General features: G+C 37.0%; 1 protein-coding gene across 1 annotated transcript in view; it reads right to left on the minus strand.

Moving 5' to 3' along the window:
- The window catches only part of chrm2a (cholinergic receptor, muscarinic 2a), a 193,434-nt gene that overhangs the window by 88,749 nt on the left and 91,786 nt on the right, over window positions 1–12,899 (minus strand). The gene's annotated exons all lie outside the window — the stretch shown is intronic.

Raw genomic sequence — 12,899 nt, forward strand, 5'->3', positions numbered from 1 at the left:
GCAGTTGAGTAAACCAGCCGCCACTGGACTCTAGAGCAGTGAGACGTGTTCTCTGAGCAACCAATCACGCTTCAGTCTGACAATCGCGGGTTTGTCAGGAGAATGGAAATTAATTGTGCCAAGTGTAAAGTTTGGTGGAGGGGGGATTATGGGGTGGGGGTGTTTTTCGGGGTTGGGCTTGGCCCCTTAGTTTCAGTAAAAGGAACTCTTCATGCTTCAGCATACCAATACATTTTGGACAATTTCATGCTCCCAACTTTGTGGAAACAGTTTGTGGAAGGCCCCTTCCTGTCCCAGCATGACTGCGCACAAAGCGTCAGTCCATAAAGACATGGATGAGCGAGAATGGTCAAAAATTCTCGTAAACACACTCCTAAACCATGTGGAAAGCCTTCCCAGAAGAGTTGAAGCTGTTATAGCTTCAAAAGTTGGGCCTTTTTTGCTTCAAATTAAAGTTTGTAATGTTGTGATTCACCTCATTGCTGATTGGCTTGGTTATAATGCTTTAACAAAGACTTTTTAAAATCCATGTTCTGGACATTTGGATGAGTTTATTAACCCGGTAGCAAAGCGCTTCAGTCGTGGCATTATCGTAATGTGCATTATTACAATGTAATAATTCCCCCCCCCCCTCCCATGGGGGGATGCTTAACTGTAGCTACTTCTATTTTTGATTTTACAACCACCTTCATATAGAGACAGATTTCACCATATGTGTTAGCATAGATACATTTTGATAAATGGATGAAATTCCCATATTGCATGCAACTGTCTGATTTCACTGGCCACGTTAAATGCGGATATTTCGAGTTGAATTTAAACTGGACAGATTGACTGTGTGTTAAATGGTCTTTGCCCACATGCATGTTGATTTCTGCAGCAGTCAGCAGATACTGCGACCACAGGTGTGTGTGTGTGTGTGTGTACAGGACTCTGTATACTGATTTAAACACAAATGACTAATGACTCGTGACTTGTTCCTCTTTAGTCTTAATTACTCTATACTTGCATACACACACACACACTGCTGTGACGCCTTAATGAGATGTTGCTAGAATGCAAAAATGTTGATTAATTAAGAAGATATAGACACAGAGGTCATATTGTCTTTGTGTCTTTCTCTCTATTTTTTCACATTTTATCCATTCTTTTTTTTGGGGACAAATTTCAAACTAGGTCAAGCAAAGACAGCAGCACATACACAAAGAGTAACAAAGAGTAACAAAGACAGAAAGAAGTTTCATCTTGACATTTTCAAGCCTAATTAAAGGAGAAAGCGAAGTGATCCAAGAGAGGTCAGCAACTCATTACTATCTTACACACACACACACACACACACTTGGGCGTGTTTGTTTTTCTGCCACTGTGGGGACTTTCCGTCCCCTTGTTCATTGACAGTTTTATCTGCGGGCTTTATGTAAGTAAAGGCTCGTTCGGGTCCGTTATTTGACGAATAAAAAATAGACCTAAGCTTTACAAATGATTTAAAATACATATATAATAACAATTAGCCAATATTTGGTTCAAATACAGTATCAGAAGTAAATAATCATATGGTTTTATAGAACAATACTGTTAAAATACATAATACACATTTTATATAAATCTATTGTTCATGTATTATAACTGCCTGTAGAGGGCGCCAGTGTTTGCTACACTTTATAGCAGATCAAATGCTTGGCCAAGCGACATTTAATTCAAATTTTATATTTAATATTTGGCCACTGCTTTACGGTAGAAACGCTACAGCCTCTGTAATAAAGAATACGTGGACATCAAAACATGCAAACTCAGTTTTAGGTTTAAACTTTTAGTTTGAAATCGCACATATTTAGATGCATATAGACATATTCTCGGTTTATAAATCATTTTTATTATACAGATCTGATGAGATGCTTTCCCAGATGAACGTTAAAAGCAACCCAAACTCACACTTTAACCCTCATCTGTTCCTCGGGTCATTTTGACCTGAAATGTTTCTTTTTTTTTTTTTTTTTTATAAAATAAAATTGTAATGTTCGTCGGAGTGGTCCAAGACCTTAGGACTTCTGTCGCAATGGATCCACGAATACACACAATTTTCCCTCGCGGGTCAATTCGACCCCCTTAGGAATTAATGGAATGCTTCAGTACACATAGAAAAACCTACAAAATGCTCAAAATTAAAACTTAACTTTACCCCCCAAATTTTTTAAAATAATGTTTACTGGTATATCTGAATGCATAGCGAAGCTAAAAACTCAAAAACTAACTTTATGACTCAGCGGAACAGCACATTTGCTCCATATAGAGCTTTAAGTCATGAAATGTCATGTTATATATAACTTGATATTTCATTTACCATTTAACATGATCTCTCTCTCTCTCTCTCTCTCTCTCTCTCTCTCTATATATATATATATATATATATATTAGGGCTGTCAAAGTTAACACGTTAATAACGCGTTAACGCAAATTCATTTTAACAGCACTAAATTTAATTACGCGCATTTTCCATTTGATCCGTAGTTGGAGAAATCGAGATAAGATATAGATGTAAAGGATGCAGCAGCAAACATTAATAGGGAAAGACAATGGTTATCATTAATCTTCCAAACCAAAAGTGCAGTTATTGCCTACCATATTTTCTGTTTAACCATATTAGACACCAGGTCGGAAGTAAAGTCCGTTTCATCGAGCACATTCTCTGCAGTCCGAGCGCAATGCGTGAATACACATCACCGCTTACGGTACATGTGTCATATTGAACTAAATGCATTACAATCGGCTAAAACGAATGCACAGGTTACTCTTCTGAACAAGAGCGCTCCGTTTCTCACACTGTTCACGTGAATCGAGCCATAGTTCGGCGCGCACACTCAAAATACCGGTAGTTCGAGAGAGAGCGCGCCTCTCTTAAAGGGGCCGCACTATATTCCTACTCGTGGAATATGGACCTCCTCCGGGTGTGGTGTGATACTGGTGCGCTCACAGGTCCGCATGACGGCTTTCACATTACCAGTTTTCCATACGAATTGTGCCCTGATTTAAGATACATTTACAACAAATAAAAATCTGCGATTAAATTGCGATTTATCCCGAGTTAACTCACATAACAAACATGCGATTAATCGCGATTAAAAAATTAAGCCCTTATATATATATATATATATATATATATATATATATATATATATATATATATATATATAGACACCCAATGTGAGATATTCTGAGCTGAATTAATAGGTTTATGCATGAAATGAGTTATTTTGATTTTAAAGGAGTACTTCAGCGCTGGGAAGATGAATCTGTATTTAAACTGGGTCATCAATGTAGTAGAAATGTGAAATAATTTTTTTATTTGGTGCTTTCTAGACTGAGAAAAGACAGAAAATGTATTTTTGTCTCATGGGGATGAAAGACTACAATTCCCAGAATGCATCACTGCCCTGTGAGGCCATTCCCAAAGCCACCGCTACTGGATTACAGAGACTGAGTTCCTACAATTAAATACTGAACGTGTCTGTTCAATATAACGATCGAGTTGCAGACTCCGATTACATTTAACGTCATAAATGAGTTGATGAGCTCTCGTGATGAGAGCTGAGATAATCGCGACCACATTCGCGGCATACATTCACAACGCATTTTCAGTTCATGCCTTTGGAAGCTTAACTTTCATAGAAATTAATTTGAGAAGTTAAAACACTTACATTGCTTAGCATCCGTTTAAATGAGTGCCTGTAGCTGAGCTGTGCTGTGAGTGTGATCTCCATCCCCCATGCACGAGTTGAAAACATGCGGAAATGGCTCCCTCTGCTGGCTGTAGTCTTTAGCCTCTGGGCAATCATTCCTCTCGTGACGCAAATTGACGATATTTTTCCAGAAATAAAATGCATAAATCTCTTGTCTCAGGGGGATATAAGAGGGGGGAGCACGATCATTTGAATATACTCCAGGGTTTCTACTGATACAAAGCCATATGCTAATCGCTGAAGTAACCCTTTAAGTTAAAAGAATGTGCTGCCTTAAAATTATAGCATTTATAGATAATATCTAGTAATTTAAAGGTAAATAAAATGGAAAAAAATGCATTAAAAATGCATTAAAAAATTATACACATTCTCAAAAAAAAGTATAATTTTAGGACACAAGGAAAGTAAAAAAAAAAACTTTTTAGAATTTGAAAAATTAACTATTATGAAAAAGACAATATTATTTATGGATAATTTTTCCAATAGAGATTTAGCTCACATGTGGAGTCAAATCTGTCCTCGCGCTCACCTTCCCCTCTTAACCCCAATGTGTGTGTTTCAGCCATTATACAACACTCATTCACCAAACGCTCATTTAACATCCAGAGAGAGAGAGAGAGAGAGAGAGAGAGAGAGAGAGAGAGAGAGAGAGAGAGAGAGTGAGGAAGTGTTCTCCCTCCTCTGCTCTCTAAAACGAGAATCTGACGTTCACAGTCTTTTCTTCAACACAAAACACCTTCCACGTCATTCCCTGATATACACACACCAAATTTAGACATGAAAACAAGCAGTGAGCTCAATTGCAAAGAATAATCCACATTTAGACACACACACATTTATATTTACCTGTGTGTTTGCCCATTGCATGTCTTTATAATCTATTTACTGCTGTGAAAATGGCTTTCATGCACATTTCATTTGCATAATGTCACATGCACGTGATTATAACAGTGCTAATTAGCGCTGCTTGCTATTGCTAGTATCTCTATTACGGTTTATGTTATTAAATATTTCGCCATTTTCTTTTAGACGGAGTACAACTCACATCAATGAGAGATTCTAGCCCTGCGAGCTGAAAGAGGATTTCATGGCCGACTGAAGTAAGTGTGTGTGTGTGTGTGTACATGTTCTGTTGTGTTCTGATTGACAGCTGTCTGAGTTGTGTGTACAGGCTGCAGGTCTTCTAAGCATCTGTGTGTGTGTGTGTGTGTGTGTGTGTGTGTGTGTGTGTGTGTGTGTGTGTGTGTGTGTGTGACAGGACCTGTGGGTGTGTTTTTGCTATAAGCCTGTCCTGCAGCATTTCCATCAGGCCAGTGATGGGAGGAACATGTCACTACAAGCTCCTCAATCTACTACTGTCACAGAAATCAATACTACACACACACACGCGAACACACACACACACACACACACACACACACACACACACACACAAACACACACACACACACACACACACACACACACACAGACTAACTCTCACACACACTCACTTTAACACATGCACACACACTCATACACAAACCCATTCACTCATTCCCTCACTCACTCACATACACACACTCACTTACACACTTTCACACTCACTCTCACACACACACGCACACTCACACACACACACACATACACAAACACATTCACTTATTCTCTCTCACACACACACACACACACACACACACTCTCACACACACTCACTAACACACGCGCACACACACACACACACACACACACACACACATACACAAACACATTCATTTATTCCCTCACTCATTCACATACACACACTCACACACTTTCACACTCACTCTCACACACACTCACACACACACTCACTCTAACGCACACACACACACACACACACACACACACATACACAAAAACATTCACTCATTCTCTCACTCACACACACACACACACAAACACACACACTCACTCTCACACACGCACACACTCACTCTAACACGCGCACACACACACACACACACACACACATTCACTTATTCCCTCACTCATTCACATACACACACTCACTCATACACACACACACACACACACAGACTCACTCTCTAAAACACACTTACTCACTCTCACACACTTTCACACTCACTCATACACACACACACACACATGTTGGTCTATGTGGTTTACAGGGACTCTCCATAGGCGTAATGGTTTTTATACTGTACAAACCGTATTTTCTATCCCCTTACACTGCCCCTAAACCTACCCATCACACAAACACACACACACACACACACACACACACACACACACACACACACATGTTGGTCTATGTGGTTTACAGGGACACTCCATAGGCGTAATGGTTTTTATACTGTACAAACCGTATTTTCTATCCCCTTACACTGCCCCTAAACCTACCCATCACAGGAAACATTCTGCATTGTTTCTTTCTCAAAAAAACATCATTTAGTGTTTTTAAGGCCATTTGAATTATGAGGACATTTGATATGTCCTCATAAACCACATTTATAGTGTAATACCAGTGTAATACCCATGTAGTTATACAAATTTGTGTCCTCATAAACCACATAAACAGGCTCACTCACTCTAACACACGCACACACACACATACACATTCACTCATTCTCTCACTCACACACACACAAGCACAAACACACACACTCACTCACTCTCACACACACACACTCACTCTAACACACACGCACACTCACACACACACATACACAAACACATTCACTTGTTCCCTCACTCACTCACATACACACACTCACTCACTCACACACACACACACACACACACACACACACACACACACACACACACACACACACAGACTCCTACACTCACTTTCACACACTTACTCACTCTCACACACACACACACACTCACTCACTCTTACATTCACTCTCTCACACACACACACACTCACACTGTGTCAACTGCGCGTCTTGAGTTTTCTCTCAGCTCCGCAGTATAAAGTGTGTGTGTGTGTGTGGATGTATTCATCCATTATGAATGTCTCAGAGAAACACTGTCACCTGGACTGAGATACTCAAAGTCTGCGAGTGTGTAGGCATGTGTGTGTGTGTGTGTGTGTGAGGTGACAGTTTCTCCACCTTCAGGAGAATCATCCTATCTCACTTTTACACGCAGTGGATTTCGTCTTAATAAGAGGTTTTTATGACATGCACATTTTACAATATCTCACCCGTTAACAAGCACATTTGTGCATGTGCGTGTGTGTGTGTGTGTGTGTGTGTGTGTGTGCCATTCTAACACAATAGTGTGCAAGCGCTGACATTGTGAAGGGCAGAGTGATGCTTGGGTAACATCCAGTTTGGAATATGAAATCCCTCTGGGTTTATTAAACACAAACACTCGACACAAATCTCTCGTCAAACCTGCCGTGCTACTGAAACTCTTTAATATCATTTCTGCTTATTTGCATAGAGTCGGCTTTATGTAACAGCCATTTATTCTCTTGTGAGATCGAATGGACAAAGAATGTTTTATGGTTTAGGACAAACCTGGTCGTTCATGATATACAAATGTAAATTAGTTTATTTATTATTTACAAGTGCTTTATAAATGTATTCATCCCATCCAAAATAAAAGTGTGTTTATTTATATATAAATACACACATGCATGTGTATGTATATATATATATATATATATATATATATATATATATATATATATATATATATATTTATATTTATATATATATAAAATATTTATATTTAATATTTCTATCTAATATAAAGTGTATATATATGTGTACTGTACATGCACATATTTCTTAAATATATAAATGAATGAGTGTGTATTTATATATACATAATAATTATACACACATATATTATGTAAACACAAACTTTTATTTTGGATGTGATTAATCAATTATAGCAAAATAAAAAGGACATAAAATACAATTTATGCCTGGAGTTTATTGTGCTTTAGAAATAAGCATATTTATTTAATTATTTTAACATTTAGGTTACAAAATTATAAATATATAATCCATTAGTAGTTGTAATAATAATGATCATCATCGAAAGTAATAAAAAATATCCTTATACTTTTATGTACTGTTATAAAATGTATAATTATTTTATTTAAATGTATTCAGATAAATTAATATTATTCATGTTTATTTTGTTCTTTTGTCATAAAGCTGAAATTTTATTAATTAGTGTCATAGTTTTTGTTCAGATTTTATTTTTATATTTTCTGTTTTAATTTAAAAATTGTGGTAATTGTGTTGTTTTTTGTTTTAAAAAAAATGTGTCTATATAGTTTTTTATTTACTTAATTGTAATAATAATAATGATAATCATCAACATAATACAAATTATACTTAATAAAATATTATTGTACATAATGATAATTGTATTTATTATTATAAAATAAATAATAATCGTATTTATTTTATTTAAATGTATTTAAATACATGTATTTAATTTGTTATTTTGTCATAAAGCAAAAAATTATTAAATAAAGTGTTTATTTATAATTAGTGTCATTGTAGTATCAGTGATATTCTATTATAGTTTTTGTAATAAAAAAAAGTAATTGTTATTGTTTTTTTAAATGTCTACATAGTTTTTAAGTTTTAGTTTATTTCATTGTATTTAAATTATTTTAATAAATCTTTATTTTATATCAAATAATTATGTTTTTTAATGGTTTTAGTCATGGAATTAAAATCGGTTCTCATTTTAGGTATCGGACACTTACAATCAGGATTACACGATCTCTATGCTTTTGAAAGGTAAGACATAATAATAGTTTGATTAATTTCGATTTAACTACTTCAATTACCTGTTAAAAACAGCAATCTGGTTCTTAACTTCATTACATTTTCGCTAATGTGCACCGTGTGGCTTATTACGTTCTCTAATATGTTTTAATAAAGCCATATGTAGACACATTGCTGTTTATTAAGTTTTTATGCAATTAGGGTGTTTTGTGTAATTGCGATGCATGCGTCCCTGTTCGGTTTTTGAACTTAATTGAGATTAATGCGTCTTTCCCTGCATGTTGAATATGACTCTGGCAAATGTTCATGAGGTCTTGGGACGTGTTTCCTGCCTGACGTACAGACAGTTTTCGGCTTATTTAGAGTTACAGGAACACTACACTTTTTTTGAAAATAGGCTCATTTTCCAAGTCCCTTAGAGTTAAACAGTTGAGTTTTACCGTTTTTGAATCCACTCAGCCAATCTCTGTATCTGGCGGTAGCACTTTTAGCATAGCTTAGCATACATCATTGATTCAAATTAGACCATTAGCATCGTGCTCAAAATGAGCAAATACTTTATTTTTCAAAGATAATATTTTTCCTATTTAAAACTTGACTCTTCTGTAGTTACATCGTGTACTAAGACCAACAGAAAATAAAAAAGATAGGATATAGATAGGAACTATTCTCTCATTCCTGCCTAATAATCAGGAAACTTTGCTGCCGTCCCATGAGTGCAGCGGCGCAGTGATATTACAGCTATTCATTTTCTGTTGGTCTTAGTACATGATATAACTACAGAAGAGTCAAGATTTAAATTGGAAAAATATTGAAAGTTTTTGGTCATTTTTTTGAGCGTGATGCTAACGGTCTAATCCGATTCAATGATGTATGCTAAGCTATGCTAAAAGTGCTACCGCCAGATACAGAGATCGGCTGAATGGATTTAAAAACAGTAAACCTCAACTGTTTAACTCTAAGGGACTTGGAAAATGAGCTTATTTTCCCAAAAAAAGTGGAGGAGTCATGAACTTCTCAAACTGATTTCGTCCAATCAGTGTTGGGAGGAACTAGTTACTAAGTAATTACTGTAATTTAATTACTTATCCCTTGAAAGGGCAAAGTAAGGGATTACTCTTATTTTCTTCTGTAATTTAATTACAGTTTCTTCTGATGTAGCTCAACCAGGAGAGCATGGCGCTAGCAACGCCAAGGTCATGGGTTCGATTCCCAGGGAAAGCAAGAACTGACAATGATGTAAAAATGTGTACATTGAATGCAATGTAAGTCCCTTTGGATAAAAGCATCTGCCAAATGCATAAATGTGTGTGTATAAATATATATATGTATATATATATATATATATATATATATATATATATATCAATTACTATCAATATATCAAATACAGGTCCTTCTCAAAAAATTAGCATATGTGATAAAAGTTCATTATTTTCCATAATGTAATGATAAAAATGTATTTATAGGGGGGGTGAAATGCTGTTTCCTGCATACTGATCTTTTTACACTGTTAAAGACTTGGAATCCCATACTAAACATAGACAAAGTTTCAAAAGTTAAGGTGGACGTTTGATGGGAGTATTTCTTTGTCAAAAATACTACTTCCGGTTAGTCATAAGTTTCGGCAAGTTTTTTGCGATCATGCGTCCCCTTTGACGTTAATGGGGGCGGAATTTCCTTGTATGGGCCTTACGGACAATTCTACCGGAAGCGCGTGAGAGAGAGAGAGAGAGAGAGAGAGAGAAAGAGAGAGAGAGAGAGAGAGAGAGAGAGAGAGAGAGAGAGAGAGAGAGAGAGAGAGAGAGAGAGAGAGAGAGAGAGAGAGAGAGAGGGAGAGAGAGAGAGGGAGAGAGCGAAAGCAACAGGCTACGCCCATCAAAGCGCTGGCTTGTAGGCTGCGCTGCACAGGTGATGTGCACATAACAATGTCACCAAAAAAGTGCGTTTTTGGTTGCCAGACCAAGACAGTCCTGCACAGATTCCCCCAAAACCCCGCGTTAAGGCAACAGTGGATGTAATTTGCTTTTCCGGATCAGCAACTGAGTTGCGCGAATGTTTATATCTGTTCGCTGCATTTCGGTGCCGACTGTTTCATAAACAAGGCCCAGCTCGACACAGGATTTTCCCGATCGCCTAATGCTGAAGGATGGAGCAGTCCCAACGATAAAGGTCCCAACGTTAGAAGGGTGAGTGAGACTGCTTCAAATGTCTGTGTTTTTGCCTATGCTCATCAAGTAGCCCAAACATGATCACGTATAGCTAATTGATCAATGGAGCATGCGATGTGTAGTGCGTGTACATTTGTTTAGCTGGCCACTATATGTGTAACTTTATGTTTGTGTATTGTAAAAGCACTCCAAACAACAATACACAAAGAGTGGGGAAAAATGTTTAACTAAATAAGCGCGCTTCTTCATTCAAATGCGCTACTATTCCGTGTCTTTCTATGTAAACACTAACTTAGCCTGCCGTGCAAAACCAGTCCGCTTACTGTCTACACAAACCACGCGTAAACACACAAACACACGTGCACAACTGCACTTCCCACATGTACACCTTCAAAGACAAAAATACGACGATATAATTCAAGTATAAATATGTAAATAACACAAGCCGCTAAGCATATTATATAGTTAGTGTATAACTTGTACCACATAGAGACGTCCTGCTCTAGTCGTTTTTGCTGCGGCTCCTGTTCAACTGCAGCCTCTGGGTCTGATTCCGGATCATAGATGTATGGCTGTATCTGATTAAAAGCCATATTTTTAGTTTGAATAAAGTTTTTTTCCCGCTGTTAGGGATGACACAGCTTTACGACGCACTCGACTCAACACAATAGCAGCAGCGAGCACACGTCATTATTTAGCTCCGCTCACACGACACGCCCCCACCCGCTCGGCTTTTTCCGGAAAGACTCGGAACAGCGCATCTTTCTTATATAATTATAAAAAAAATAAAGACTTTTCGGAGATATGCAGGATGCAATGCTACTCTATAGGTACTCAAGATTGACATGACACTGACTGAAACTGAGTGTTTCACCCCCCCTTTAATTTTTTGAGATGGGATTTTTGGGTTTTTATGAGCTGTGTGCCAAAATCATCAGTATTAAAACAATAAAAGACCTGAAATATTTCAGTTGGTGTGCAATGAATCTAAAATATATGAAAGTTAAATTTTTATCATTTGTCACACATCAACTTTTATCACATATGCAATTTTTTTGAGAAGGACCTGTATGTGTATATATATATATATATATATAAATATACAATTTACGTAATCTTATTATTTGCGTTCTACGCAACAAAATTGTGTCTCTCCTAAACGTGATTTCTGTGCTTTCGATTAATGTAATTCTCTAAAATGTGAAATCTACTAGATGACATTATTTGGGGTGAATGTGAACCAATCGGTACTCGAACATGATTTTTGCTGAAACTATAGTTCCCAGCATGCTTTGCTCGGGACTTGACGAGAAGAGTAAAATTGTTGAACTTAAGTGTTATTTTATGTGTTTTTTGGGCAAAATTAGATAAGGGCGAGACTTTATATTGTTTAATAGTGTTTAATGTTTAATTATGTTGGAATAATTAACCATTTAAATTATACTGGGTTACTATAGTGGAGAAGAGCGGAGCGATTGCTCAGGCTGTGGACTGAGACAGCTCATGTCATTAAAGAGCATTTCACAGCACTTGACATGTTCAGTATGTGCTATTGCTCACTAAGAATGAAAGATAGTTAGTACAGTCTTATAAATCAGTCAAGTGACCATAACAATTACAAAAAACTAAATAAGTTTGTGATTTGATTAAAGAGGCAGGGTCTCATGTGCACACCACTGTTGTCAGGAAGCCATTTTAAAATCACTTTGAGATTACTTGGCTTATTTAAAAATTACTTCATTTCATGATGTTGAAGTTATGTGAACAAATTATGTTTGTTTAACTTAATTGAATCATGCAGAACTGATGTACATGATTAAATCATGTAAATCCAACACACCTTTTTTTTCAGTGTAGTAACTAATAATTCCCGACACTGATTCCACTGAATCAGTTATCAGTGTTTTGCAAACCCATTGTTGGTTAGTTCATCTTTTGATTGCAGACTCCATTGGCTCTCAGCAACTGAGATACAGAAGGAATCTCATCTGTGATATCTCCTCTCTTCCGTAACACGCCGACCCCGAATGTGCTCTGAAAGCTCGCATGAATTTCCCTCTGCCTTTTGGCGAACATGTGGAATTTGGTATCGGGAATGTCGGCCTCTTGTTAATGTCAGCGCTGAAATGTTTTCACTGGAGCATGTGTCCGCGGTTGGCTGAACTCCTGCAGCCGCGGGACATTAAAGGACACCGCTCTGCTGTTTTTTTTCAGGTAGTGTTGCTGTTTTGTGTAAACACCGCTTT

The sequence above is a fragment of the Pseudorasbora parva genome, chromosome 20, assembly GCF_024679245.1.
Source record: "Pseudorasbora parva isolate DD20220531a chromosome 20, ASM2467924v1, whole genome shotgun sequence".
Lineage (NCBI taxonomy): Eukaryota > Metazoa > Chordata > Actinopteri > Cypriniformes > Gobionidae > Pseudorasbora > Pseudorasbora parva.